Source organism: Mustela lutreola, chromosome 1, assembly GCF_030435805.1.
Source record: "Mustela lutreola isolate mMusLut2 chromosome 1, mMusLut2.pri, whole genome shotgun sequence".
In the NCBI taxonomy this organism is placed as follows: Eukaryota; Metazoa; Chordata; class Mammalia; order Carnivora; family Mustelidae; genus Mustela; species Mustela lutreola.
The window spans coordinates 105,202,144-105,224,869 of NC_081290.1; the positions used below are offsets into that span (position 1 = coordinate 105,202,144).

General features: G+C 37.0%; 1 pseudogene; it reads left to right on the top strand.

Annotated features, from left to right (window-relative positions):
• Window positions 1-13,369: 13,369 nt before the first annotated feature.
• On the top strand, window positions 13,370-13,538 carry LOC131822775 (U2 spliceosomal RNA; annotated as a pseudogene).
• The last annotated feature ends 9,188 nt before the right edge of the window (window positions 13,539-22,726 follow it).

A 22,726-nucleotide genomic window follows, 5' to 3' on the forward strand; every position in this document is an offset into this window, starting at 1 on the left:
ATTTGCTTTTGCTTTTTTCTTTAAAACTATTAAAAATAATATTAAAAACAAAAGCAGTCCTAGTATTTCCCTACAGGCTAGCAAAATATATATTATGGAAGATCCTATATTATCTAAACACTCTCACCCTCAGAACTAGATTGTGCTTTGCTTTCTTCCTTAGTTATCCTCATTGAAAATATCTAGTTTTTCTAAGTTAACTTGACGCAGGAAAAAAAGCATCTATGGAAAGAAAAGTTATCAAAATGTACAAAATATTCTGTGTGGAGAGTACATGAATTGGAATATAGAAGGGAAAGAGTATGAAGTTGAGTACAGAGCATAGCATTTTAGAGAGCATCAGATCTCTAATAAATGACAGATGAGTTTAAATCTAAGCCTCACCAACAGCAAGCTGGGGGAACGGGGGCAAGTAAATCTGCTCTAAGCCTCATTTAACTCATCAATAAAAAATAGAAAATAGTGATTTTTTCAAAACGCTAATGTGAGAACTGAATGAGCTAATGCATGAATAGGACAGGGCCAAACAATAAACATATGTTCAAAACATCATTAGTATCATTATGTGCATGGGGATAATATTAAAAGAACCTTTTCATGCCTGTCATTCTGCCCCCATCCAAAGCTCTTTGAGGCATTAGTAGCCATATAGCCTCCTATCCCTTAGCCCTGGGCCATTTTCAGAGTCTGCACGAGACTTCATGGATTATGTATGAGTGTTCTGGGAATGTGCTACCTGGCCCTGGGCCCCCAGGCAGGGGAAAGCTGGATAGGTGAAGGGTTAGAAATGGCCAGTTAATAGAAGTAGCTTTGGATGAGAGAAGTTAAATCACTTCTTAGGAAAGATGCAGCCATTTTAGGTTGAAGAATAAGAATGTTAAACTTCAAAAGAAAATAGATGAGGAAGATAACACAGAAAAATTTCTTTTCAGGCTTCCTGGGCAGCTCCACAGACTGCTTTCTTTGCATTCTATCTGCTCTGAGAAGAGTGGCCAGAGACAATTCCATGTCAGATGTCAGCAGTGACCCTCATTGCCTATCCATTTCCAACACCTGTAAAGACATCTTCTTTGATCTACTTCCTCAACCCCACTCAGATACAAGCCAAGTATCCTCCACCATATCTTACCAACTTAACATAAAGGGAAGAGAAAAACAGGAGCAGGATGTCTTCACTGTCCACCACACATCCAAAGCATCAGGACATTCTCTAAGCTCTTAAAATATACCCAAGGTTCAACTGATACCATGTCAACTGCTACAAACCTGGTCCAAGCTACCATCATCTCCTACATGGATTATTGCCAAAGTCTCTACCCATGCATCCCTAAAATTGATTCTCAATAAAGCAATCAGAGTGATTCTTTTAAAATAACTTCATTTTACTGCTTTGCTCACAGTCCTCTTGGGGCTTCCCACTTCTCCTAGAAAAAAAAAAAAATTCTTCAATCACACTAGAAGGAAACTAGAACTCAATAACCAAAAAAAAAGGGGGGGGAGGGATTCATAAATATTTGGAAATTAAACGATATGTTCTTAAATAATCAAAAGATCAAAGAAGAAATCACAGGGAAATTAGAAAATACTTGCGATGAATGAAAACAAAAATACAGGGTGGCTCAGTCATTGAAGTGTCTGCCTTCAGCTCAGGTCCCCATCCCAGGGTCTTGGAATGGAGTCCTGCATTGGACTTCCTGCTCCTCGGGAAGCTTGTTCTCCCTCTCTGACTCCCACTGCTTGTGTTCCCTTTCTCACTATGTCTCTCTCTGTCAAAAAAATAAATAAAATCTTAAAAAAAAAAAAAAAAGAAATATTTATTTGGCCCTAGGTCCCATTTCTACCACAAAGCTCTTAAAACTCTTGGAATTTCCTAAATTCTGAGAGCAATGATGAGTTGTTATGTTAATGAGGTGACTTTTGGACCCTGCCTAAGGACTGGGATTAGATGCCATGCGGGCGAACCCTGTGATGAAAGGGTTGGAGATTTCAGTCCTACCCCTTTCCCTCTAGAGAGGGGCCAGGGAATGAAGTTGAATTGATCGCCAATGGCAGTGATTTAATGTGTCATGCCTATTTGTGTAAAGAAATCTCCATAAAACAAAAGCACTGGGTTCAGGGAACTGCTGGGTTGGTGAACACATGGGGGTACTAGGAGACTTGTGCACCTGGAGAGGATACAGATGCTCCACACACTTTCCCCACAAGTTGCCCTGTGCATCTCTTCCATCTGGTTGTTCCTGAGTTATATCCTTTTGTCATAAGCAGGTGATCTAGTAAGTGAAATATTTCTCTGAGTTCTGTGAGCTGCTCAAGGAAATTAAGTGAGCCTCAATAGGAGGTGATGGGAACCTCTGATCTATAACCAGTTGGTCAGAAGTATAGGTAGCAACCTGGACTTGCAATTGGCATCCTGCATGGAAGAGGGTTGTTGGAACTTCCAATCTGTAGCCAAAGGTAAGAAACAGGTAATAACCTTGGCTTGAGATTGGCATATGAATTGGAGGTGGGTGGGGAAGCAGTCTTACAGGGCCAAGACTTTAACCTGAGGACTCTGATAGACTGTCTGAATTGAGTTGAATTCTCAGACACTCTGCTCCTGTCTGCGCATTGCTTGGTGTTGTGTGGAAAGACCACCTACCACTACCTCCCCCTCAACACACATACATCCACGTTTCAATTGGGTCCAGGAACCCAAAAGACCTGAAATGGAGCCTAAGAATGTCCTTCAGAAAACCCTAGCCCAGAGGAAGAATTTACCCTAGACTCAAGCATACAGCAATAGGAGTCCAATTATATAGTAAAAAGTAATCTGCTGATTCAGTGTTTCTGGTTACAAGCAATAGAAATGAACTCAGGTAATCTTAGTCAAAAAGAATTTTATAAAACACGTTAGCTATCTAAAAAACTCTCTTTAAGAGCTGGAAGAACATCCATGAAACAAGATGGGATTGGGAGGGAGACAAACCATAAGTGACTCTTAATCTCACAAAACAAACTGAGGGTTGCTGGGGGGAGGGGGTTTGGGAGAAGGGGGTGGGATTATGGACATTGGGGAGGGTATGTGCTTTGGTGAGTGCTGTGAAGTGTGTAAACCTGGTGATTCACAGACCTGTATCCCTGGGGATAAAAATATATGTTTATGAAAAATAAAAAATTAAAAAAAAAAAAGAGCTGGAAGAACAGGCCTGGGTAAATGCATTCACTGGCGACAGACAAAAGAACATCTGAGAGCCACGAAAGTAGCAATACTGCTACCAGAACCACTGGGCACAATCATTCTTCGCAAAACCAGGCAGCCAGCATGGCTTAAGTACTGCCGCTGCTTTAGCCTCTGAACGTTGCATGTTGGTGCCCCTGCAGCACAGCCTTCCCTGGACTGGGTCCTCCTGCGTCTCTGCTGCTTTACTTCACTAGCTTTGAACTCAAAGCCCACGGCAGCTGCATCTGATTGGTGTAGGCTAGGCTGCTGGGTGCATGCCCTCAGCTCCAGACCCAGTTGAGAATGAGGATTAGCTTTCCTGCTTCCAAAATGGGAGACAGGCTCTGCCTCATAGATGGAAATTCCCCAAACACTCATGCTAAGTATTCAGTAAGGATGGCAGATGTTTATAATAGGTGCCTTGGGGAAAGGTTACATAAATATTTTTAGTTACATAAATATTATAGTTAGTAGAAGCACAGCTTGCAATTTTCCTTTTATTCTTGTGTTAACCATATTTTCCTTAACAAGCAAATACTGTATATGTTACATAAATTTTCAAGAGCATCATTCTGCAGAAAAAAAGTGAAGCTTTCTGTTTTAACTGAATTCCGTAGGAAATGTGTCCACTTTTTTCAAGATTATTTGTACCATGGCTTGCAAACCTGAGAAATGATTGTTACGGTTTCTGGAGGTTAGAAAATTTGGCTATTGATTGGCAGATGACATCACTATTAGGGGAAATGAACATATTTACTCTCTAGATATAATGTGACATTCATAAACACATGTTTAAATTAAAGCCACTCCTGTGACTCTGACAAGCCAAACAATGAGTGGTGAATGATGACCCAGTCTCCTCCTAAGGAACTTGAAACTGCCCAGTCTGAGATTTCAGGAGGACAAGATGAAGACCTTTTTTAATTAATTTACATTTTACCACAAGTAAAATGTTCTTTTCAATTTATAACAAGACACCTACAGTTCCTTTTAAAGTATATTGGAAAGGCTATAGAAAACGATCCTGGTGTATGAATGAAAAGGTATCAGAATATGGTCCTGTGTGCTAAATCAGAATTCTCATTTGTATGGGAGGTCTCAAATGTTGGGTTCCAACTTTCTCCAACCTCCAAATAACCTAAGAGTGGATCTGTATGGGCAGTCCTAGGTGGTCTGAGAGGACAAATGCATTTTAATAAATATATCTCACAAGCATATGCTTATGCACCAGGCTAAGCAAAGTACAAAAACATGTAAAGCTTCAACTTTGTTTCTAAAAGGCAGACCCCAAAGGTACATGACTTTTTATTTAACACTGCACCCTTACGTCTTAGATAAGCAAGTGTAGTGGATGGAGAGAGTTTGCGGGAGCATCCTTGAACTAACTGATTTCAAATAAGGGATCATGATAGCAACAACTTCTGAGACCCCAAGAAGCCACTGAGAACCTAAACTAGGCAAAGAGAGATCAAGTGAAACTGACTTAGTGAGGAGTACAGTGGAGACCCTGGATCAGTGAAGAGTTGTATGATGGTTTTAAGCAAGAGGAACTGACTTGGACATGTTTAGTACTACGGGAAGAACACAGACATTTCAAAGACAATTTTGCATAGTTAAATATATGTTTATGTATTCATAGAATTCATGCTAATATGACAATCTTGACAAATAAAGCTCATTACTAAAAAATGAAGGAATTTGGCTGAAATTAAACTTTCTCTGATTACATAATAAATGCATAAGAGATCAAGAGCATAAATTTCCTAGACAACACTCTTTACCCTTTCATTACAATGCCTCATGAGTATAGGTCAGAATAACATTGTTTCCTTACTTAATAATAGTCATCAGGGCACCTGGGTGGCTCAGTGGGTTAAGCCTCTGCCTTCGGCTCAGGTCATGATGTCAGGGTCCTGGGATCGAGTCCCGCATTTGGGCTCTCTGCTCGGCAGGGAAACTGCTTCCTCCTCTCTCTCTCTCTCTCTCTGCCTGCCTCTCTGCCTACTTGTGATCTCTCTGTCAAATAAATAAATATTAAAAAAAAAAAGAATAGTCATCTAGACTAACTGGTCCAAAAAACTATGAAATGTAATGGCTTTCATATCTGAAAACACACACACCACAAACATATATATAGATTTAAGTGGAAAAATGAGGTATCATTAGCCTCCTTTAATATTGACTATGGATGTTAAAATATAAAATAAGTAACAATACTCCTTATATAAAAATAAGCCCACAAAATAATTTATCATTACATTTATTTTTCACCAATTGCACAGAAGTTTTTCCTAATATTCTGGTATGTAATTCAATTGCTTGCTCTTATATCCTGAAAGGTGCTGTATATTAGGTGATTAACAAATATGTTAATGTGCTTTGTATGAACACCAAAGAATGGAACTTTTAATATAGAAGACTTAAATACTTTAGAAAAATTTGTTTTCAAGTTTTCAAAGTATGAGTGCAAAGAAAGATTTTATAGGCAATATCCTTCTTTGTTCTTGGATTATGGGAAACCTTCTTTCAGACTTGGAGGTCTAAGTTCCTAGTGAACCAAAATCTAGCAACCTCTTTACAAGATCTTTTGGCCCTGAGTAAAACTCAAGTAAACATGCCAGCTGCTCCCTTCATGCTGAAAAACCTATCACCTTAAATTTAGAGATGGCTGCTCCCTCTCCTCACTTAACTTCCCTTAAACTTCACCTCCTGATTTCTCTCAGAAGTCAAAGGAACTTCTGCAATCATGAACCAGGTACTTCCCTTCATGCCTGCCAGAGTCCATGGAGATGATGGTCAAATATAAAATGTAGTTCCCACTTACTTCATATGATAACAGAAAAGCAGACTATTAAGGTCAGTCCTATACAGATAAAGGTGAAAGCAACTAAAACTATCTAAACATTATGTAATTACATTGCTAATACTCTTCAGTGATTACATGACATTTTATTGTTCAGAATGGGGTTGAGATAATAATAATGTTTCAATTTATTTTTATGATCATCCCCAGAGAATATAGTAAGTATATAGACTATTAGGCCAACATGCCATTCGCAAAAATTTATATTTACCAAGGACCTAAGGATCTCCTTCCCACATAGACTTAGAGAATGCTCAGTTATTCCTCTTATTTTGTCTGTTTTGAAGGGCAAATATTTGTGTGAAGGCAAGAGGATTTAGTAGGAGATTGCTTTTTAAGTTAACATGTTTATTTCAGCAAATAAGGTTCATCAATCAACCTCACATTCTTTATTACCAATTAGAGCACTTAGTCTACATTTTTGAAGTCATGGGTGGTTTATTAATTTTTCACACAACCTTATAAAGTAATAAATTAAATTAATAAAGAAATTAAAAAAGATTTTCAGATCTTGCCCAAATCACAGCTTGCTACTGGTGAAACTTAAATTTAAAAAAAAAAAAAAATTTAAAGATTTATTTATTTATTTGGGAGATAGCAGGTGTATGCATGAGTGGGGTAGGTGCAAAGAGAGAGAGATTCTCAAGCAGACTCTCCACTGAGCACAGAGCCCAATGTGGGACTCGATCTCACAATCCTGAGATCATGACCTAAGCTGAAATCAAGTCAAACACTCAACTGACTGAGTCACCCTGGTGCCCCTGGTGAAACTTAATTTTGGACCCACAAAGCTTGACTCTAGAAACTACTTACACCTTTGACTAGTAGTCTGAGATCTAGCCACATGAACTTGGTAAAGTAAAGGCTGTATATATCTGTCTCTGATAATCATCTTAACGTGTAGTGTTTTCTGAGAAGATGCTGGTCAGTAAGATGTTAAGACCTTTCATGAGGTCTAGTTAATACCATGACTACACTCCACTAGTGGTTCTTATTCTAACCCGAGGGTATCCCAGGGTTGATTCCAAATCAGGAGAGTGATGTTATTTCAGCAAAACTAGCAAGAAACTGGAGAAAATATCAGATATTGGTTAACTAGCACACTAATGTCCTACATGGAAAAACAATTATTCAGGAAATTGATGAAAATGGAATCACAACAAGGGTTATTATATAGACATTTTCTTTTATTCACTTTCTTTATTTTTTTCCCTTGGACTACAATTCTTATCTGTGCCTAAGACACTGTTGATAATTATAGGATCTATCCTTGTTGAATCTATCTTGTTGAATCTTCAAAATGTTAAGCTCAGGTACATTTATGAACAATATTTTCATTACAACATAATAAATGATTAAGAGATTTACAGTAAGTCACCATGGAAACAGACTAGGGAAAGCACCTCTGTCTCCCTGGAAAAATTGCAACGAACGTAGAGATGCATAAAGAATAATTTTCACAGATGATTTTTGAACTGAATCCTGAAGCACAAAATGGAATTCTCCAAAGAGAAGAAAAATTACAGAGAACAGAGAGCACAGAGGCAAGGAGGCCTAAAAATTCTACAAGTGTTTTTCCTTTTTTCTGCATTAAATTACTTTCAAAGTTTCGAGTAAAGAAAGCCAATACTAAAATTGTCTCGGGGTCTGCATATACCAAATATTAGATTATTTCTGCCAGCTTTTATAATACCATTTAGATTCACACAACCAAAGAAGTGCTCACATCGTCCTCACATTCTCCTGACGTTCTTCCAGCCATACATCAAAGTCATATGAATGGACACTAATCTGATTACGAATGACCAAGGACTTTCCTGTCTGAAACATTTCACATCAAACTCAGAATGCAGAGAATTTCCTGAATCATTACAAGCAATGAAAGGAATTTTTAATTATTCTACACAATTTGTACAAGCTGTTGGATTTATTGAGTACATAACATTTTATTTTGACTCTGAAACATTAGTGCAATCATTTTTTTTTTTAGTTTCAGAAAGACTTTAATATGAAATATTCAGCCTTGTTTTATTAAAACAGATGTGTTTGCTCTGTGTCTGATACCAGCCTCGTCAGGGATGAAATGAAGGAAAAGATGAGGGTCAAGTTTGAGTGAATAGTTAAATGGCTTAGGGTGGAAGAAAGAAATATATAGATATCAGAATTGAGTGATAGCAAGTTCGGAAGGAGTCATGGCTGGAATGAAGATCATGTATGAAGTAATTCTGAGGCATTACTCCATTATTTGTCATTTGCACAAATATGGGCAAATTACTTGCCCATATTTGTCATTTATCATTATTTAAGAGATGTGTGCAATATGAGAATAACAAAATAGATGTTGATAGATAGATAGATTGATAACAGAATTATTTTGCTACAGAACTATGTATTAACTAGAGTGGCCCTCCTTGGAATTATTATTATTTAAGTCAATATGACAGTTCAAACTTTGAGTAGATTTTTTTAAAGAGTGAAGTTGAACAAAGAGACTTATTATAAGTTCAGTAATACTAACATTTTTTAATTTACTTATTTATTTTATTATGTTATGTTAGTCACCATACAGTATATCATTAGTTTTTTGATGTAGTGTTCCATGATTCATTGTTTGTGTATAACACCCAGTGCTCCAAGCAATCCGTGCTCTCCTTAATATCCATCACCAGGCGCCCCCATTTCACCCAACTCCCTTCCCTCTAACATCCTCAGTTTCTTGGAGTCCACAGACTCTCATTGTTTGTATCCCCTCTGATATCTGCCCCTTCAGTTTTTCCCTTCCTTCTCCTAATATCCTCCATGCTATACTAATATTTTTAAAAAACTATTCCAATAAGCTATCCTAAGCATAACGTAAAGTTTAAAAAAAAAAAACAGTTGAAATTGGTTTTGTCTTTATCCTTACTGTTAAACAGTCCTTCCACTCCCACTTATGACTGAGAAGAGAATAATCCAAGTATTTACTGTTCGTTCACACTATGCCAAGATTTGTGCCAAACACTAGAAATATCGTTAAGAACAACATGGAGATCAGGATGTCTTAGAACTTACGGTCAAGTAAGAAGACAGTACTCAAATAATTACCTGGATATGTATTTAATTATGACCATCAAACAGTTGCAAAGGAAAAATTCACAATGAGAATACATAGCAAAGAAACATAACCTAACCTGAGAGGTCAGGGAGATTTTCCTGAGAAACAGACATTTAAACAGAAAGCTAAGATGATCCTGAGTATCCAAAAGAAAATGGAAGATTATTTTTTCAGGCACAGATAAAAGCATATGCAAATATTCTGAAGCAAGAACTTGTTTGTGAAACTAGAAGTTTAATAAGGCTTCAGCATAGATATTGAAGGAGTGTGACATCAAAGAAGTCTGGGCCATGTGGTGACTGCCAATACCTCTGCCTGTTGCAATTTCTCAGGTGATAAGTATTTACCCTCTTAGATGAGAAACACCCCACAAATTGTTACATCAGCCTCTGAAAGATAGATAAGGCTAACTTCCTATGGAAAAGGAATAGATACTCCTTTTTTAAAAGATTTCTTTATTTATTGGAGAGAGAGAGAGAGAGCGCACTTGGGCAGCCAGTGGGGGAGGAGTAGATGGAGAGGGAGAGAAGCAGACTCCCACAGACTGCAGAGCCTTACTCGGGGCTCTATCTCACGACCTTGAGATCATGGCCTGAGGCTAAATTCAGAGTCCAATGTCCAACCAACTGAGCCACCCAGGTGCCCCTGAATACTTATTTTCTATATCCACATGACTTAGATTCCATAGTGGATTTTGTTGTCAAAATGAAACAACTAAATGCTGGAGAGGAGAAGACACCACTGGTTTCACTGAACTATAAATGGCACCAGCAAAGAATGTCCAATTTCCACTCCGTCTCCCACAACTCCATAGATACCCTCTGCTTAAGGTTCTCAAGTTGTAAATCCAAAGATTATTTATCTTACAAGACAACTCAGGAGCATTTGTCACATACGATCACTTCCTTGTTGCAATGTTTCTCTTGGATCATGATCTCTCTCCTGGTGCTCTCCCTATCTCACCAGCTACTCTTCCTGGTCTTTTTGATAGGTCTCTCAAAGTGCAAATGTATCCAAAGCTAAGTCCTGGGCCCTTTTCTCTTCTCTATACTCTCCCATCCAGGACTATAACTTGATATATTCATATCTCCTAATTCATATCTCCAGTTCTGATTTCTCACTGTTCTGGATGTGTATATCCAACTTGACACCTCCATGTGAATGGAATCTTCACACAGACACCTCAAAGGTACATGGCCAAAAGAACTCAATATCCCCTGTATTATAAGATCTAAATTCTCAAGTGCTGCCTTGACATCTTTGGGCCTCATAGACCCCCCAAAAGTCTGGCTGTGAGCTCCTCTACTCCTGCAGAAGTGCTCCTACCCAGTAGGAAACTTTCTCTATCTGAACACTATCAGCGGGACCAGCTGCACCCACCCCCAAACTGATCCCCAAACCAACAGATTCACCTCCTTGCTAAACCCACAAAATTATTTAAACAAACTAATCATCCTCCTGCAGGAACCAGTGGGAACTGCACCCTCCTGTTACCCAGGATCTGCCGGATCTGCCTCCCCACAGTCCTTCTGGCTCGCCCACCTCCCAAGTGTAACACCTGTATGGCCTAGAACGGCATGCAGTGTTATCTTACCCTGCGCTGAGAATACATGAATAATAAACTGCTGTCAGTCTCATCTGTCCAGAATTAGGTGTTGTATGTTTGACCATCTCCTGTATTTTAGGGCACAGGATCCTTCCTTCACTGATGGAATGAATAGGAGGTGATCATAACGCCCCCAAAACTAACTCTTCCTCTGATCCACATCTCAACACATAGTGCAACCACCATCCAACAAGTTGCTTAAACCAGTAAGATTTGATTCTTTTCTTTCCCTCCTACACAATCTAATCAGTTTAAAAGTCCCTTCAACTCCTGCCTCAAAAACTTTCTTTCCATCTGCAATACCTCCGATGTTTCACTAACATTATCTTACTTACCAACTATGGTGACCCCTCCGACCTGGATCCTTCACATTTACTCTTATCACAAACAATTCATTACTCACACACAGTTGGTTTTAAACTCTCCAGTTGTTTTCCACCACACTTAGAATGTAAATTGTTTTGTTAGATTACGGAGTCTTCCATGATTTTATTCTGCCTGCCTCCTCGGCTCCTCTTGCCTTATGCTTCCTTCTCATAACTCACTCTGCTTCAACCATAGTAACCCTCTTCTGTCCCTAGAACTAGATCCCTGCCTTTGGGCTTTTACATGAGTTGTTCTTTCTTTCTGGAAAGAGTTCCTTCTGATCTTGTCATGGCTGCCTGATTATTTTCAATCAGATCTCAGATACAACAGTATCTTCTCTTAGATATACTCCCTGATGTCTCAATCTCTGTCATACCACCTTCTTTTAATTTTCTTCGTACATTACCTCCATCTGATAGCTTTCTTGCTTATTTATTTGTTCATTTGCTTTGTGTCTGTTTTGGATACCAGACTGAAAGCTGATGAGAGCAGGAACCTTGGTTGGCTTATTTACAATCTCAGCATCCAGGGCTGTGACTGACATATAATAAGAAATTAATGGTTAAAAGAACAAATGAATAAAACAAAGGAATGCAACCATTAAAGCAAAAAGTTCATATTCATACAAACCATTATTCAAATCCCAGTGTATGATCTCTCTGAATCTTAGTTTTCTTCTGTTTCAAAAGTGGTTGCAGTCATTAATACTCCTGTTTCCAGCTGTTCCACATCCTCAACAACTTTTAGATTATCTTCTTTTCACAATTAGCTGTCCTGGCAGGGGTTCATTAAGTTAGATTATTGTTTTAACTCTTTGCTTATGACCAAAGAAGTTGAGCACCTTTTAAAAAATGTATTGGTCACAGGCACATGGGTGGCTCATTCGGTTAACTAACTTGTCTGCCTTCAGCTCTGGTCATGATCCTAGGGTCCTGGGATCAAGTCCTGCAACAGGCTTTCTGCTCAACAGGGAGGCTGCTGCTTCTCTCCCTCTGCCTGCTGCTCTGCCTACTTGTGCTCTCTCTCTATCAAATAAATAAAATCCTTTAAAAAAATGTATTAGTCATACTAATCTATTCTTTGATGAATAGATTGCTTGAGTCTTGATGAATAGTTGCTTGAGTCTATTGTTCAATGTTTTATTGGATTATTTGTTTCTTCTAATTGACTTGTAGGATATCTATGCATTTTAAATATGAGTGCCTTGTCAGGTATGTACATTTAAATATATTCTTCTACTGTGTAGCTTGAATTTTCTAACATTTGATTATATTTTCATGAATAATCGTTCTTAATTTTAATATACTACTATTCACCAGTCTTTCCCTTTATAGTTAGTGCTTTCTGTGTCCTTAAAGAAATGGTTGTCTACCTCAAATTTAGGAACATAATCTCCTTGGATTCCTTTCAGAATCTTTTTTGTTTTACTTTTGACATTTAGATCTGCAATCTGTATGGAATGATTTCTGTGTATGATGTGAAGTAGGTGTCGAAATTTTTTTTTCTTACATATATCTAATTGCTTTAGCACCACTTCATGGAAAAGACCATCTTTCTCCTGCCTCACTAAATTGAAATGCCACTTGTTGTCAGTATAAATATGTGTAGGTATTTTTCTGGATCCCACTCTGTTCCATTGGTCCATTTGTTGATCTCTGGTCCATACTCTCTTAATACTAGAGCTTTTACTATGTTGGTATGTGTAGGTGAAACCCCCCCAATTCTATTCTTCCTTTTCCTCAAGACGGTCTTTGCTGAGGTTTTGCATTAGCTTGTCATTTTTAACAAGAAAATATGTTTACCTTCAAATGAAATTGCACTATATATAAGAATAAATGGGAGGAAAACTAATAGCTAACCAACACTGACTTTTTAATTTACTAACATATATACTTCCATTCCTTTAGGTTTATTTCATTATCGTCAATAATAACCTGGTGATTCACAGACCTGTACCCCTGGGGATAAAAATATATGTTTATAAAAAATAAAAAAATTAAAAAAAAAAAAAAATAATAATAATAATAACTCATAAGTTTCTGTGTAGAAACCATTGGACTAATTCATAAATACCAGATGTTTTAAGATACTATATTATTCATATCAATTTATAATTTTATCATATACCAATTGGCTTCTGGTACATAGAAGTAAAACTGATATTTTTATGTTGATTTTGCATCTGGATGGACTTGCTAATTCACTAAGATGTTCTAAAAATATCTCTAAGATTTTGAGGGAATCTCTTCTCGGCCTTTTGGCTAAGATCAAGTGTAGATTTTGGGGGATATTCTATAAATAGCATCCTATCACTTGCAAATCATAACAGTTTTATTTTTTTCCCTAGTTCTTTACCATTAATTTCCTTTTCTGGCCTTTTTGCACTTGCTAAGAACTCCAGTAAAATACTGAATAGAAGTAATGATAGTAGTCATATCTGTTTTGCTCACATCTCAGGGGAATGTTATTGTCATTATTAAATATATTGTTTTTTACAAGATTCTTGTGATTACACTGGGTCCATTGAGCTAATTAATGAATGGATGAATATATGAATGATGGATGGATTGACTACCATCTCAAAAAATAGATTTTATAAATTCCAGACACACGGAACTCAGAAAGGTTTTTAACTACAGAGAAATGTTGACGTGGTCAACAATTTCATCCAGAAAAAAAAAAAAAAGATTCTTTTGTTTATTTTTTTTTAAAGATATGGCCAAATTCAAGAAAGCAAATGATTCATTTTAAAATTGTGATTAGCACCAGATCAGAGATATAAAAAACCTTCGTCTTTGTGGTAGGAGTAGGGACAGTTGAAAGACAGTAAAAGAAACAGTTGTTGAAACTTTTTTTTAAAGAGGATAAACATGTATTGTTTTTTATTTTTTCAGTGTTCCAAGATTCGTTGTTTATATACCACACCCAGTGCTCCATGCAATAGAACTATTTTGAAAGTTGTTTATTTTTTACTTAAACCTGTAACGTTCCAGTCTAGCTATGTACCTGAGAAATCGACACACTTGTGTACCAAGAAATGCATTCAAGAATGCTTATACCAGTACTATTCATAATTGCCCCAAACTAGAAACAACCCAAATGCCTACCAGTAGTAGAATGGATAAATAAATTGTGGTATATTCATTCAACAAAGTATTACAATAGCAATTTTGCAAACAGCAACAAAAATGAATGATCTATTGAGAAAGAGAGAGATGTCTAAGATTCCCAGTTGTTTCAGTCCTCAGCTGTTTGAGTCTCCCCAGACTAGGCCCCAAACGAGAGTGAACATGCCTTTGGAGATGACTCTAGTCCTAGCCACTATCTGGACACATCAGCATGAGAGACCTTGAGTGCAACAGCCAAGGTGGGCCCAGCCAAGCCCCACATTCATAAACAAAATAAACCATTTTGGGAAGCCTATCTGGATCAGTTGGTTAAGCATCCAACTCTTGATTTTGGCTCAGGTCATGACCTCAGGGTCAAGAGATCGAGCCCCATCTTAGTCTCTGAGCTGGACATGGAGCCTGCTTAAGATTCTCTATAAAAAAAAAAAAACAAAAACCTAAATAAGTAAACTACTTTGACTATTAAAAAAAAAAATAACCATAACAAATTGGGCAAGAGAGTACTAAGAAGGAGAGTCCTCAGTGGATTGCTTGGTAGCCATAATCTTCCTTCTTTCAATGTGTAATAATATCCATACCCTCTCCTGATGATAAGAATCAATCACCTCTGCCAGGTTGATGATTCCTCTTTCTTCGGGATGGTTAATGAGCATAAAGAAGACAAAATGCACAAGTGGAAATTGTAGCTTGTAATTCAATAACCCAGAGTTCTAGAAACCAGGCACCCAAATTTCTCCAATCTGGTCAACTGGAATAATGGCAAGTGATGATCTTGCTTACATCCCCTTGTTTTCCAGATCCATGTACTACGCTTTTGAGGACCAGAGCCATACAAAAGTCTTTTGTTCATTGTGTATACTGAGGTCTAGAGAATGACTCCCAATGATACTAAAATGTTGCCTTGAAACAGAACTTCACATGGACCTTCAGTAGTCCATTCCAATCCTCTATTAGGCAGCAGCTTCTGGGTGGTGCAAAAGGTCATATGACCAGTGAATTCCATGTTCATGGGTCCATTTCCACGCATTGTTGCTATGAAGTGGGTCTCTTCAGTTGATACTATTTTTTCTGAGAATTCCATGACAGTGGATCAAAACAAATACATGTAGTGTCTAATGTTTATAATAATCCTTTGCAGTGTTCAAAGCATCTTTATAAAAACAATTATTTTGTCTGTTCATAACAATCATATGTAATAGGTATTACTGTCTATATTTTACATTTAATTAAGTCAGAGTTCATGAGGTTAAGTTCTTTGAAATGTACAAATAGATAACGTATATTTAAAATACACTTTAAAAATACAATCCATAAAAGGACGTGGCATCTAAGAAGTATAGATGAGATGCCTATCTTATAAGTAGATTAAAAGTAAACAGGTGACCAAGATTAGAAGCAGATATCACAAGTATGATTTCTTTAAAAATCATGTGAGGGGCACCTGCGTGGCTCAGTGGGTTGAGCCGCTGCCTTCGGCTCAGGTCATGATTTCAGGGTCCTGGGATCGAGTCCCGCGTCGGGCTCTCTGCTCAGCAGGGAGCCTGCTTCCCTTCCTCTCTCTGCCTGCCTCTCTGCCTACTTGTGATCTCTCTCTGTCAAATAAATAAATAAGAAATCTAAAAAAAAAAAATCATGTGAAAAAAAATACTATAAGCCTCTATATTTTTCAGGGTTCTACTGAAAAAAAAAAAAAAAAAGATAAACTTGCTCTACCTACTTTGAGCAAAAGACAACTTAATTCATTGACCCTCCTAAATCATTAGAATGCCTTGAGAAGTAGGCCCTGGGCAAGTCTCCGAGAATGACTCTAGGAAAGATATCAGAGATGCCATCTGTCCAGAATGCCACCTGCTCTGCCTTTCCAAAGTTAGAGAAGCCAGATGATTCTTCATCATCCATCCAGAGTTCAAGATTAGTTGTAATCTTTGAGAAGACTTTTCAGAACCCCCCCCCGCCAGATTTATGCCACCTCTGTAACCTATATGATATTAGTACAATGCAGTTTCCATTTGCATTCCATTCCATTTGTTTCAATGGGCACTTCTCCTTCTAAAGTCGGTCCTTAAAAATGTGCTTCCTTTTTAGCTACATCCCTAAGTGTTTATCACAGGTCCTGAATTATTGTAGGCCCTCAATAAGTTGTATTAAATGCTTATTTCATATCAGTCATAATTTTATGAACTTTACATGAATTAATTCATTTAAAAGTCATAATTTCCCTGTGAAGAAGGTCCAGGTATTTAACTCATTTAACTCATTTAAACTTAGGCAGTCCATATCCAGAGCTCACATCCTACCACCATTCTACCTTCCCTCATTGTAAAGGTAATGTCTCCCAAAGAAAGCAGTTTCAGGAGATTAGACAAAAAACAGTTTTAAAAAAAAGAAGAAATATCAGTGAATAAAAGAAACACTGAAGCTCCACAGATTCAATCAAGTTATAGAGACTTTGAACTAATTTGATGGAACTTTAATGAAAAACTTTTGAAAGCCATCTACTTTGGAATAAATAACCATCTATCAGTTTATTGCTTTTTGCAATTAAAACAAAGTAAAGCTACAACCTGTTTATAAAGGTTTTAAATGTAACATTCTATGAAAGAATTCAGATATGGTAGATATGATTTACGAAAAGAGCTCACAACTCCCTGATCTGAAGCTTGCCGAGATAAAGTGTGTTGTAGATGGAGAGTTTTGTGACAAGAGTTTTGGGGGAACATGACTAGAAAGTACAGTCTTTCAGCAGTGTGAGAAGAAAGGGCTATTGTATTTTAAGAACCCTTAAATAGTTTTTCAGTAAAAGTTGGATATTAAGTTAAATGACTAAAAAAAAGTGGTAAAGTGACTGATTTTCTATTGAAAACATTATTTCAGGAATAAATATCTGAAAAGGCACACAATAATAAAGAAGTCAATGTGAGGATCCTGGACAACCTGGATATTGGATATTCATGCCCATGGAGGGCTATAAAATAGAAACTACTGCTTTGCAGTAATTCATATTAATTACTCATTTCAACGGCTTTTGGGGGAATAGTGCACTACTCCTACAATCCATTCTTTATCAACTGAAGGAAAGGTGGATTAGATGACACAAGACTGCCCATAGCAAGACCATTCCTTCTTGTCCATGTGTCCGCTCTCTGCTATATCTGGAGAGGATTTTTTTCCTTCTTTTTTTTTTTAATTTTTTATTTTTTATAAACATATATTTTTATCCCCAGGGGTACAGGTCTGTGAATCGCCAGGTTTACACACTTCACAGCACTCATCAAAGCACATACCCTCCCCAATGTCCATAATCCCACCCCCCTTTTCCCAATCCCCCTCCCCCCAGCAACCCTCAGTTTGTTTTGTGAGATTAAGAGTCACTTATGGTTTGTCTCCCTCCCAATCCCATCTTGTTTCATTGATTCTTCTCCTACCCACTTAAGCCCCCATGTTGCATCACCACTTCCTCATATCAGGGAGATCATATGATAGTTGTCTTTCTCTGCTTGACTTATTTGGCTAAGCATGATACGCTCTAGTTCCATCTATGTTGTCGCAAATGGCAAGATTTCATTTCTTTTGATGGCTGCATAGTATTCCATTGTGTATATATACCACATCTTCTTGATCCATTCATCTGTTGATGGACATCTAGGTTCTTTCCATAGTTTGGCTATTGTGGACATTGCTGCTATAAACATTCGGGTGCACATGCCCCTTTGGATCACTACGTTTGTATCTCAATGTGCAAGGAATCCATCAAAATCCTTGAGGAGAACACAGGCAGCAACCTCTTCGACCTCAGCCGCAGCAACATCTTCCTAGGAACAACGCAAAAGGCAAGGGAAGCAAGGGAAAAAATGAACTATTGGGATTTCATCAAGATCAAAAGCTTTTGCACAGCAAAGGAAACAGTTAACAAAATCAAAAGACAACTGACAGAATGGGAGAAGATATTTGCAAATGACATATCAGATAAAGGACTAGTGTCCAGAATCTATAAAGAACTTAGCAAACTCAACACCCAAAGAACAAATAATCCAATCAAGAAATGGGCAGAGGACATGAACAGACATTTCTGCAAAGAAGACATCCAGATGGCCAACAGACACATGAAAAAGTGCTCCATATCACTCGGCATCAGGGATTTTTTTCCTTCTTAAAGGAACAAACACCACACATAACAACTGCTCAGCACTCCAAAACCCAAATGAAAATACTGTGAAAAGAATAACCACTTCCTGAAGCTTTTTCTAAGCCAATACTCATAAATATTTTATTCTGTTTCTGTTCAAGATGATTGCATTGGTCTTTAGCCACTAGTAGGAAAAAAAGAGAGAGAGATAAGCTACATCAAGTCTTTGTTCATTGGCCATGCCTGCCACCAAATATACCTTGATTAAGGTATATTAAATATTTTTCTTCATAAGACTATCAACATAATTTGTGTTTAATATAACACATTCACATATAACCAAAATAATAATACCATCAATAATAATAAGTTATTGGTTTAAAGATTCATTTCCATAATTCTGACCTTTTCTTTTCATAAATGGCATGCACCTGTTTTGTATGTTGAGAATTGTTGTGAAACCTATGTATAGTAAAGAGAATATACTAATAATAACTACATATAATTTAGAATCAGATAATGCTTTTCAATTCCACTGTATATAATATAGATGCAATTATGTTAAAATGGATGTACAGAAGTAACTTAGTTACTGAGTGAGCCAACCAAAATTTCAGCATTCAAACCTCATCATTGCTTAAATGTTGCTGTTTATCATACAAATTCAGCAACCCTCAGGAATTTAAACTTACTGAGTTTTAATGTGTGAAATGTATAAGCTACAGAAATATTCACAAATTTAGAAATCTTCCAAGCTAACCAGAACATGTGTTTCAGAGATAAGATGACTTTATGTTCTGGTTCCTCTGGGACAAAGCTATTTGCATCTATTGGCTCTGCATAATAATTAGTAGCACCCCTTTCATTCTTGATGGACTGTGTTCAGACGACTGATCAAATGGCTTCCCTGCTTACTGACGACAAAACTCTATTGTATTACCAAGTTTTGATAATAAATATTAATCAAAATGTTCATAGGCTCCATTGGTAAAAACAAGTAACAAAGATATATAAAGTGGTTTTGCCTTTGTCTCTCAATTATTTTAAGCGTTCTCATTTTATTAAAGTTCCATTACTAAGACACCTAAGAATTTGAACCTTTAGTTACACTTTCCTTTCTCCTTCCATCCAACCTGTCAGTGACAGGTCACAGCCTAATACAGCAGTCCTCAATGTGCAGAGGATACATGACTATTTTCATAATAAACTGTTCACTCCCTTTTTTCATAAATGTAAGGTAGAGTTTTCCAGGGACTATATGGTGTACGATGACATCATCACTCTGATAGTTAATGGAAAGTATGCTTATGTAGACTATCATGTTCTAGATTTTTCTAAATTAGGGTGTAGGGTATAGAAATGTACATGTTCTGTATGTGTATGTTCTTTTATCTCAGTACCTCTATAGTATTGCTACTATATTCTTTAATTATACATGTTATAATCTATATAACATTATAACACACCGTGAATCATTACTTTAAAATTTTTAAACTTTTCTTATTAATTATGTCCCACATAGAAATAAAACAAGTAAGCTTACTACATAATCTTGCTTTATAAAAATAGGGTTTTTTTAAAAGATTTTATTTATTTATTTGACAGACAGAGATCACAAGTAGTCAGAGAGAGAGAGGAGGAAGCAGGCTCCCCACTGAACAGAGAGCCCGATGTGGGGCTTGATCCCAGGACCCTGGGATCATGACTTGAGCCTAAGGCAGAGGCTTTAACCCACTGAGCCACCCAGGCGCCCCTATAAAAATAGTTTTTAACTTTTTGGAAACTTTTCTAAATTTTACATTTTATGTAGAGCTGTCATTGTTTTAAGATTTAAAAGTATTTGATTGAAAAATTGAAGAAAAACTAATTTTTCTTATAGATCATTAGACTTATTTATTTATTTATTTACTTATTTAGTTTTTAGAGAGAGAGGGTGCCAGCAGAATGAGGGTCAGATGGAGAGGGAAAGGGAGACTCCCCAGCAAAATCCGCACTGAGACTAGAGCCCAACGTGGTTTCGATCTCATTACCCTGAGATCTTGCTTTATAAAAATAGGGGTTTTTTTTTAAGATTTTATTTATTTATTTGACAGAGATCACAAGTAGGCAGAAAGAGAGAGGAGGAAGCAGGCTCCCCAAAACCAAGAGTCAGACACCTAACCAATGAGCCACCCAGGTGCCCAGATCATTAGTTTCAAAAGAGAGGGGGCCCCCTCCAAAGAAACTGGGCAAAACTGTAAATAGCAACACAAAAATATGATGAAAGTTACCTTTCCCTTCATTTTATAGATATTAATAATTTACCTATGTGTCATTTTATTCAAAAAAATATTTTTAATAATATAGTGATATCGGCTAAGTTGCAGTGTCATTTTGAGACTGTGTACAGTTTTTGGTTCCTTCTACTTTGCAAAATGCATTTAAAGTTTATCCATATTGTTGCAGAATCAATAGTTCATTTCGTTTTATTGCTGAATACAGAACTCCAATGTATGGATGTACCACAGGTCTTGTTTGTCTGCTTTTACTTCTGTTTATGTTTAGTTATTTGTTTTTATGCATTCACTTGTTAAAGGACATCTTAGCTATTTTCAGCTTGGGGCAGTTATGATATAGCAGTCATAAGCATTCGTGTACAGGGTTTTGTGTGAACATAAATTTTCAATTCACTTGAGGAAATGCCTAGGTATGAAATTTCAGATTGTAGGATGATTGTTTCTTTACCTCTATAAGAAACTGTCAAATGGCTTTCCAAAGTCACTGTATCAGTTTACATTTCTATTGGTAATGAATGAGAATTCTTGTTGCTCCATATTGGCTTTTATTAAATGTGTAGATTGCTTTAGGTAGCATAGACATTTTCACAATATTTATTCTTCCAATCCAGGAGCATGGAACATTTTTCCATTTCTTTGTGTCTTCCTCAATTTCTTTCATGAGTACTTTATAGTTTTCTGAGTATAGATTCTGTGTCTCTTTGGTTAGGTTTATTCCTAGGTATCTTATGGTTTTGGGTGCAATTGTAAATGGGATTGACTCCTTAATTTCCCTTTCTTCTGTCTTGCTGTTGGTGTAGAGAAATGCAACTGATTTCTGTGCATTGATTTTATATCCTGACACTTTACTGAATTCCTGTATAAGTTCTAGCAGTTTTGGAGTGGAGTCTTTTGGGTTTTCCACATATAGTATCATATCATCTGCGAAGAGTGATAATTTGACTTCTTCTTTGCCGATTTGGATGCCTTTAATTTCCTTTTGTTGTCTGATTGCTGAGGCTAGGACCTCTAGTACTATGTTGAATAGCAGTGGTGATAATGGACATCCCTGCCGTGTTCCTGACCTTAGCGGAAAAGCTTTCAGTTTTTCTCCATTGAGAATGATATTTGCTGTGGGTTTTTCATAGATGGCTTTGATGATACATGGAGACTAAACAGTATCCTTCTAAAGAATGAATGGGTCAACCGGGAAATTAAAGAAGAATTGAAAAAAATCATGGAAACAAATGATAATGAAAATACAACGGTTCAAAATCTGTGGGACACAACAAAGGCAGTCCTGAGAGGAAAATATATAGCGGTACAAGCCTTTCTCAAGAAACAAGAAAGGTCTCAGGTACACAATCTAACCCTACACCTAAAGGAGCTGGAGAAAGAACAAGAAAGAAACCTTAAGCCCAGCAGGAGAAGAGAAATCATAAAGATCAGAGCAGAAATCAATGAAATAGAAACCAAAAAAACAATAGAACAAATCAACGAAAGTAGGAGCTGGTTCTTTGAAAGAATTAATAAAATTGATAAACCCCTGGCCAGACTTATCAAAAAGAAAAGAGAAAGGAGCCAAATAAATAAAATCATGAATGAAAGAGGAGAGATCACAACTAACACCAAAGAAATACAAACTATTATAAGAACATACTATGAGCAACTCTACGGCAATAAATTTGACAATCTGGAAGAAATGGATGCATTCCTAGAAACATATAAACTACCACAACTGAACCAGGAAGAAATAGAAAGCCTCAACAGACCCTTAACCAGTAAGGAGATTGAAACAGTCATTAAAAATCTCCAAACAAACAAAAGCCCAGGGCCAGACGGCTTCCCGGGGGAATTCTACCAAACATTTAAAGAAGAACTAATTCCTATTCTCCTAAAACTGTTCCAAAAAATAGAAATGGAAGGAAAACTTCCAAACTCATTTTATGAGGCCAGCATCACCTTGATCCCAAAACCAGACAAGGATCCCACCAAAAAAGAGAGCTATAGACCGATATCCTTGATGAACACAGATGCGAAAATACTCAACAAAATACTAGCCAATAGGATTCAACAGTACATTAAAAAG